Below are 9,503 nucleotides of genomic sequence, written 5' to 3' on the forward strand. Positions count from 1 at the left end.
TTGGCAACTTGATATAATTCTTTAAAGTCTTTATATCAAAAATTATATGATAGGGACAATATCATATGCGTCACTAAATTGATGACGAGGTGTTTGGCAACTTGACACAATTCATTAAAGTCTTTATATTAATTATATGATAGGGACAATATCATATGCGTCACTAAATTGATGACGAGGTATTTGGCAACTTGATACAATTCTTTAAAGTTTTTATATCAAAAATTATATGATAGGGACAATATCATATGCGTCACTAAATTGATGACGAGGTGTTTGGCAACTTGACACAATTCATTAAAGTCTTTATATTAATTATATGATAGGGACAATATCATATGCGTCACTAAATTGATGACGAGGTATTTGGCAACGTGATAGAATTCTTTAAAGTCTTTATATCAAAAATTATATGATAGGGACAATATCATATGCGTCACTAAATTGATGACGAGGTGTTTGTTTGGCTACAGGAAAAATCATTTATTTATCGAATCATCAAGCAAAGGATAAGCTTCAGTGGATCGCAGTATGGCAGCTGCTCAACCACTTACAACACCTTGCCTGTTACAAAAGTCGTTTACAATTGATTCTAGGCTTTGTCATTGTATTAAATAATGCTTTTATATGTAACTAGCGCGGCATCAGGTGATCGAAGATCCTCCTAATTTACTATGTTACAAATTACATTGGCATCACATCCATTGTCGTTTATAAAATAAATTATAAACTTTAAATGGTTTAGAAGCCATACAATGCAAATTGCCCCTTATTTATCATTGCAGTCCAGCACGGATACGACCTTAGAGGCGTTCAGGCATAATCCAACGGACGTAGCGTCATACCACTGTTCGCTCGAACAAGTATTGTGCCATTGGTCCGTACCTGCGGTTCCTCTCGTACTACGCAGGAATGCTGTCGCAACAACGTTTTGTCATTAGTAGGGTAAAACTAACCTGTCTCACGACGGTCTAAACCCAGCTCACGTTCCCTTGCATGGGTGAACAATCCAACGCTTGGTGAATTTTGCTTCACAATGATAGGAAGAGCCGACATCGAAGGATCAAAAAGCGACGTCGCTATGAACGCTTGGCCGCCACAAGCCAGTTATCCCTATGGTAACTTTTCTGACACCTCTTGTTAAAAACTCTTTAAACCAAAAGGATCGATAGGCCGAGCTTTTGCTGTCCCTGTGTGTACTGAACACCGAGATCAAGTCAGCATTTGCCCTTTTGCTCTATGTGTGGTTTCTGTCCGCACTGAGCTGGCCTTGGGACACCTCCGTTATTATTTGAGAGATGTACCGCCCCAGTCAAACTCCCTACCTGGCAATGTCCTTGAATTGGATCATACCTGAGTAATTGGAGTTATACCAAATTTTCAAATCAAAAATACATAAATGCATCGTTTTATTAAAGAATTTGTTTGCGATTATATAACAAACTCGTGATACTTTGATCAAGAAGCTTGCATCAAAACCCAATACCATAAGATATAATAAATATATCCGTATAATGGCTAGGAAATGATACACGTTCCATTTAATCAAGTAAGTAAGGAAACAATAAGAGTAGTGGTATTTCATTGACGATACCAAACCGAGGTCTAATATCTCCCACTTATTCTACACCTCTTATGTCTCCTTACACTGCCAGATTAGAGTCAAGCTCAAAAGGGTCTTCTTTCCCCGCTAATTATTCCAAGCCCGTTCCCTTGGCTGTGGTTTCGCTAGATAGTAGATAGGGACAGTAGGAATCTCGTTAATCCATTCATGCGCGTCACTAATTAGATGACGAGGCATTTGGCTACCTTAAGAGAGTCATAGTTACTCCCGCCGTTGACCCGCGCTTACTTGAATTTCTTCACTTTGACATTCAGAGCACTGGGCAGAAATCACATTGTGTCAACACCCGCTAGGGCCATCACAATGCTTTGTTTTAATTAGACAGTCGGATTCCCCAAGTCCGTGCCAGTTCTGAATTGATTGTTAATTGATAATCGTTATAATTGATAAGAACTAATTGGTTTAACCCAAATAGTATTCTTAAAAATTTTAGCAAGAAAGTTCCACAATTGGCTACGTAACTAAACTATCCGGGGAACAAGTAACTAACATAAATGCTAGAAACTCTATTTACCCAGAACGAGCACATAAACCATGTTATTGTTTCCCAATCAAGCCCGACTATCTCAATCTTCAGAGCCAATCCTTATCCCGAAGTTACGGATCTAATTTGCCGACTTCCCTTACCTACATTATTCTATCGACTAGAGACTCTTCACCTTGGAGACCAGCTGCGGATATTGGTACGGCCTGTTGAGAAGTTTGCGTGTCCCCACCATAAATTTTCAAGGTCCGAGGAGAAAATATCGACACAACAGTATATGTCATGCTCTTCTAGCCCATCTACCATATCTCTCTGCGAAAGACTTCCATGGTAGTACGGCTATAAAACAGAAAAGAAAACTCTTCCGATATCTCTCGACGGCTTCTTTATGGTCGTTCCTGTTGCCAGGATGAGCACGAGGCCCATATTTAATAACAAACGGATACTCAACAGGTTACGGAATTGGAACCGTATTCCCTTTCGTTCAAAATTATTCAAGTGTATTATATTCGCTTTGTTTATATAGTTAGGCATTTTTGTTTTACTTGAAAATTTTCGGCTTTCGCCTTGAACTTAGGACCGACTAACTCGTGATCAACCACTGTTCACACGAAACCCTTCTCCACTTCAGTCCTCCAAGGTCTCATTCGATTATTTGCTACTACCACCAAGATCTGTACCAATGGCAGCTCCATGCAGGCTTACGCCAAACACTTCTACGCATACCATTGTACCTTCCTACTCACTAAAGTTTCAAAATTTATATCACAAGTAATATAAATCATCTACTTTAGCGGTAATGTATAGGTATACAACTTAAGCGCCATCCATTTTAAGGGCTAGTTGCTTCGGCAGGTGAGTTGTTACACACTCCTTAGCGGATTTCGACTTCCATGATCACCGTCCTGCTGTTTTAAGCAACCAACGCCTTTCATGGTATCTGCATGAGTTGTTAATTTGGGCACCGTAACATTACGTTTGGTTCATCCCACAGCGCCAGTTCTGCTTACCAAAAGTGGCCCACTGGGCACATTATATCATAACCTTGAACTTCATATCAAGAAAGTTAAGGTTCTTACCCATTTAAAGTTTGAGAATAGGTTAAGATCGTTTCGACCCTAAGGCCTCTAATCATTCGCTTTACCAGATAAGATTATTTTATATAATATTAAAATGCACCAGCTATCCTGAGGGAAACTTCGGAAGGAACCAGCTACTAGATGGTTCGATTGGTCTTTCGCCCCTATACTCAATTCTGACAATCGATTTGCACGTCAGAACTGTTTCGGTCTTCCATCAGGGTTTCCCCTGACTTCAACCTGATCAAGTATAGTTCACCATCTTTCGGGTCACAGCATATATGCTCAAGGTACGTTCCAGTTAGAGGCATAAATAATATAAATATACATTATACATAACTATATAGAACGCCCCGGGATTGTGTTAATTAGCTATAAATAGCTAAAAAACTAATCCCATTATTAGTCAAGTTAATTACGCTATTAGGTTTACATCCCAATAACTTGCACATATGTTAGACTCCTTGGTCCGTGTTTCAAGACGGGTCCCGAAGGTATCCTGAATCTTTCGCATTGTTAATCATACAAGAGCATATAATAAACACAAAAATCAATGATAATTATGCCATTATATAATTCCGAAAAATTAACGCTCTGTAATAATATAAATCTATCAGCACTTTATCAAATTAATAACATTTATTCTGTGTTAAAATGCAAGCAATTTAATTGGAATAAACTATAAGTTATATTTTATGATAAATTTGGGATATGCTAATAGATTACAATGTCCTTATATGGAAAAAATGCACATTATTCTTAATAATATTATTTAAATATTACAATTTTAATGATGAATTTTCCATAACGGATATTCAGGTTCATCGGGCTTAACCTCTAAGCAGTTTCACGTACTGTTTAACTCTCTATTCAGAGTTCTTTTCAACTTTCCCTCACGGTACTTGTTTACTATCGGTCTCATGGTTATATTTAGTTTTAGATGGAGTTTACCACCCACTTAGTGCTGCACTATCAAGCAACACGACTCTTTGGAAACATCATCTAGTAATCATTAACGTTATACGGGCCTGGCACCCTCTATGGGTAAATGGCCTCATTTAAGAAGGACTTAAATCATTAATTTCTCATACTAGAATATTGACGCTCCATACACTGCATCTCACATTTGCCATATAGACAAAGTGACTTAGTGCTGAACTGTTTTCTTTTCGCTCGCCGCTACTAAGAAAATCCTTGTTAGTTTCTTTTCCTCCCCTAATTAATATGCTTAAATTCAGGGGGTAGTCCCATATGAGTTGAGGTTGTATATATAACTATTTTTTGCCATAAATTCTTTATATATAAATGATAAAACAATCAATTAAATTCGTTATAAATAGTTCCAATAGTTCTTGTAAGCAAAGTTATTTTTTATCCATTTAACGAACCAACGAAGAATAATAACAAAACCAAGATTTTTCTTTTTCCGAATCATTAATAAGAGACAATTCTAGATGAAAAATATTTCAATTTTTTATGCTAGACATTTCTCAGTATTATTTGATTGAAAAAGAAAATATTTCTCTTCGTTTTTCACATTCAAATGTGAGATAATGTTTTTCATTTCTTTTTTAATATTATGAATAAAATCATTATTTAATCCAATAATATACCATATGCTTATAAAAAATTTATAAACAACTTAATTAGCATAGTCTTACAACCCTCAACCATATGTAGTCCAAGCAGCACTATAAAATTAATTAAAGTACATAACAGCATGGACTGCGATATGCGTTCAAAATGTCGATGTTCATGTGTCCTGCAGTTCACACGATGACGCACAGTTTGCTGCGTTCTTCATCGACCCATGAGCCGAGTGATCCACCGCTTAGAGTTTTATAATTCATTTTTATATAATATCAATATTGTTTTTATTGAAAGAAATTAAAAATACACCATTTTACTGGCATATATCAATTCCTTCAATAAATTTATTTTTATACCTAAAAATAAATGTTGCGATATGTCTTAGTTTCATATAAGCATTATGTATCATAAAAATCTGGTTATGGTTTGCTATTTTGGGTGACACATACTGCAAAATTTATATAAAACATTAACCTGATGGATGACAGGTACAAACATTGTATATTTTAGGTTGTTGCATTAGCCAACGTATGCTCATAACATAGATGAACAATACATATTCGCAACGCGTGTATATTATGGTCCATATACACACACACTTATTTTGAATACCACATTCAAAATTATTTTAATTTTAATTCGACTTCTACTTTCAAATTTTGTTCAGTTTCTTCGATTTCCATTTTCGAGAATTTGTTTTTATAGGAAACGCCATTGTTGTAGTAGGTACTGCCACAAATACGCACAACAACATTAATAATGTTAAAGTCTTTTTATGAGGTTGCCAAGCCCCACATATAAAATAAAAGCCATCTTCATTTTATTTTGACTTTAACTTTTGATTCCGTGGAATCATTTTGTAATATTTTTATTTTGGTAAATTGTATTTATTTGTATTATAACAAATGTTTATTAACGATAAGGATATTATACAATAATGATCCTTCCGCAGGTTCACCTACGGAAACCTTGTTACGACTTTTACTTCCTCTAAATAATCAAGTTCGGTCAACTTTTGCGAAACAACCGTAACACGCAAGGCGTCACAGTGATCACGTCCGGAGACCTCACTAAATAATTCAATCGGTAGTAGCGACGGGCGGTGTGTACAAAGGGCAGGGACGTAATCAATGCGAGTTAATGACTCACACTTACTGGGAATTCCAAGTTCATGTGAACAGTTTCAGTTCACAATCCCAAGCATGAAAGTGGTTCAGCGGTTTACCCGGACCTCTCGGTCTAGGAAATACACGTTGATACTTTCATTGTAGCGCGCGTGCAGCCCAGGACATCTAAGGGCATCACAGACCTGTTATTGCTCAATCTCATTATTGCTAGACGCAATTTGTCCATTTAAGAAGCTAGTGTCCTTATAATGGGACAAACCAACAGGTACGGCTCCACTTACATAAACACATTCAAACACAATAAACATTTTACTGCCACCATGAATGAAGGCTACATAAGCTTCAGCACCATAATCCTGAAGATATCTATTTAATATATTTGAGTCTCGTTCGTTATCGGAATTAACCAGACAAATCACTCCACGAACTAAGAACGGCCATGCACCACCACCCATAGATTCGAGAAAGAGCTATCAATCTGTCTTACACACTTATGTTCGGACCTGGTAAGTTTTCCCGTGTTGAGTCAAATTAAGCCGCAGGCTCCACTCCTGGTGGTGCCCTTCCGTCAATTCCTTTAAGTTTCAGCTTTGCAACCATACTTCCCCCGGAGCCCAAAAGCTTTGGTTTCCCGGGAAGCGACTGAGAGAGCCATAAAAGTAGCTACACCCAATTGCTAGCTGGCATCGTTTATGGTTAGAACTAGGGCGGTATCTGATCGCCTTCGAACCTCTAACTTTCGTTCTTGATTAATGAAAACATCTTTGGCAAATGCTTTCGCTTAAGTTAGTCTTACGACGGTCCAAGAATTTCACCTCTCGCGTCGTAATACTAATGCCCCCAAACTGCTTCTATTAATCATTACCTCTTGATCTGAAAACCAATGAAAGCAGAACAGAGGTCTTATTTCATTATCCCATGCACAGAATATTCAGGCATTTGAAGCCTGCTTTAAGCACTCTAATTTGTTCAAAGTAATAGTACCGGCCCACAATAACACTCGTTTAAGAGCACTAGTGCAGGTTTTTAAATAGGAGGAACATATGAAAAAATACAAGTATTTAATCACATATAAGAACTCCACCGGTAATACGCTTACATACATAAAGGTATAGTACTAACCACAATTGTAAGTTGTACTACCCGTATGAAGCACAAGTTCAACTACGAACGTTTTAACCGCAACAACTTTAATATACGCTATTGGAGCTGGAATTACCGCGGCTGCTGGCACCAGACTTGCCCTCCAATTGGTCCTTGTTAAAGGATTTAAAGTGTACTCATTCCAATTACAGGGCCTCGGATATGAGTCCTGTATTGTTATTTTTCGTCACTACCTCCCCGAGCTGGGAGTGGGTAATTTACGCGCCTGCTGCCTTCCTTAGATGTGGTAGCCGTTTCTCAGGCTCCCTCTCCGGAATCGAACCCTGATTCCCCGTTACCCGTTGCAACCATGGTAGTCCTAGATACTACCATCAAAAGTTGATAGGGCAGACATTTGAAAGATCTGTCGTCGGTACAAGACCATACGATCTGCATGTTATCTAGAGTTCAACCAATATAACGATCTTGCGATCGCTTGGTTTTAGCCTAATAAAAGCACATGTCCCATAAGGTTCATGTTTTAATTGCATGTATTAGCTCTAGAATTACCACAGTTATCCAAGTAACTGTTAACGATCTAAGGAACCATAACTGATATAATGAGCCTTTTGCGGTTTCACTTTTAATTCGTGTGTACTTAGACATGCATGGCTTAATCTTTGAGACAAGCATATAACTACTGGCAGGATCAACCAGAATAATGTTTTTCCTTCATATTCCATTCATATATTTTGAATCGAAATAAGCAATATAATAGATATATAGATATATAGATTTTTCACTTTATATAATTCCATGATTTTTATTATATTGAATAAAATTCAATATTTCGCCTTTGGGTAAAATTTTAAATATATAAGTAAAAAAATCCATTCGATTACGGCCATTTTTATATAGCATTCGTAATCCATATTTTCATTTTTAATTTATACTTGTTTTACCAATATAACAAGAATTTCATCTAATTATTGTAATATATATATTTCTATAATTTTATCTTTTTATACATACATATTTCATTATAAAATATCATTTTATTTCCAACATACATAATTATTGTATCCACACATGTACAATTTTTGTTTAACCAATATAAATATTAAGTTAAATCATTTGCATTTTGAAGATAAATTTAAAATTTATCTCTTTTCATATATATCTCTGGTAATATATAACATAAAACCAAGCGCATATGATAATATTTCCACATTTAATATATAATTTTATATTTCTTTCATAAGAATCCATATTTGTATTATACCGTAACGATATAATAATCCAACTATACGGCAGGTAATAAATTAATATTTGCCTGCCTCCAAAAATTAACGATAATATATGGAAACGATTTGTTATTCTATATATAATAGAAACTTGACTTTTGTTTCAACGATATTATCTATAAAGCGTATATTCCTATTATCCGCGGAGCCAAGTCCCGTGTTCTATAGAACTGAGAAACAAATTTGTACGGATAATAATATACTTTATTGTATGTAACCAATATAAACATAATCCGAAATAAATATTTCGAATAATGCGGGAGGTCGGCAACCACTGCCTACCTATAGTAGTTTTTGAACCCGCTGTCCTCAAAGCGGGTATTTTCAATTCCGTTTGCCACCCAACATACGGGCTATTCTCTTATATATTAAGAGATTATAGGAACATTTCATTTTTTTTCCATTATTCATATATAATATGATTATTTTTTCCCTTATACATATAATAATTAATCATTTTCATATGTATATTATTTAATTTACTCATATTATTGCCAAAATCATATGAATACATAAGTTTTGAACAATATGAGAGGTCGGCAACCACTGCCTACCTATAGTAGTTTTTGAACCCTCTGTCGTAATTCCGGTCGTTTACACTACTATACCCTCTCACTATAATGGCTTTTCTCTATAATACTAAGAGAATGTGGGATATTTTCAGCATTTTTTCCCTTATACATATAATAATTAATCATTTTCATATGTATATTATTTAATTTACTCATATTATTGCCAAAATCATATGAATACATAAGTTTTGAACAATATGAGAGGTCGGCAACCACTGCCTACCTATAGTAGTTTTTGAACCCTCTGTCGTAATTCCGGTCGTTTACACTACTATACCCTCTCACTATAATGGCTTTTCTCTATAATACTAAGAGAATGTGGGATATTTTCAGCATTTTTTCCCTTATACATATAATAATTAATCATTTTCATATGTATATTATTTAATTTACTCATATTATTGCCAAAATCATATGAATACATAAGTTTTGAACAATATGAGAGGTCGGCAACCACTGCCTACCTATAGTAGTTTTTGAACCCTCTGTCGTAATTCCGGTCGTTTACACTACTATACCCTCTCACTATAATGGCTTTTCTCTATAATACTAAGAGAATGTGGGATATTTTCAGCATTTTTTCCCTTATACATATAATAATTAATCATTTTCATATGTATATTATTTAATTTACTCATAT

General features: G+C 35.5%; 3 non-coding genes across 3 annotated transcripts; all 3 read right to left on the reverse strand.

Annotated features, from left to right (window-relative positions):
- Positions 1 to 490: 490 nt before the first annotated feature.
- On the reverse strand, positions 491 to 4,452 carry LOC117149321. The gene has a single exon (XR_004460209.1). It is a non-coding gene; the product is annotated as a large subunit ribosomal RNA (ribosomal RNA).
- Positions 4,453 to 4,847: 395 nt separating this feature from the next.
- LOC117149316 lies at positions 4,848 to 5,026 on the reverse strand. Its single transcript, XR_004460205.1, has one exon. It is a non-coding gene; the product is annotated as a 5.8S ribosomal RNA (ribosomal RNA).
- A 686-nt stretch (positions 5,027 to 5,712) lies between these two features.
- Positions 5,713 to 7,707, reverse strand: LOC117149318. Its single transcript, XR_004460207.1, has one exon. It is a non-coding gene; the product is annotated as a small subunit ribosomal RNA (ribosomal RNA).
- Positions 7,708 to 9,503: the final 1,796 nt, after the last annotated feature.

The sequence above is a fragment of the Drosophila mauritiana genome, unplaced genomic scaffold (assembly GCF_004382145.1).
Source record: "Drosophila mauritiana strain mau12 unplaced genomic scaffold, ASM438214v1 U_194, whole genome shotgun sequence".
Taxonomy (NCBI): domain Eukaryota; kingdom Metazoa; phylum Arthropoda; class Insecta; order Diptera; family Drosophilidae; genus Drosophila; species Drosophila mauritiana.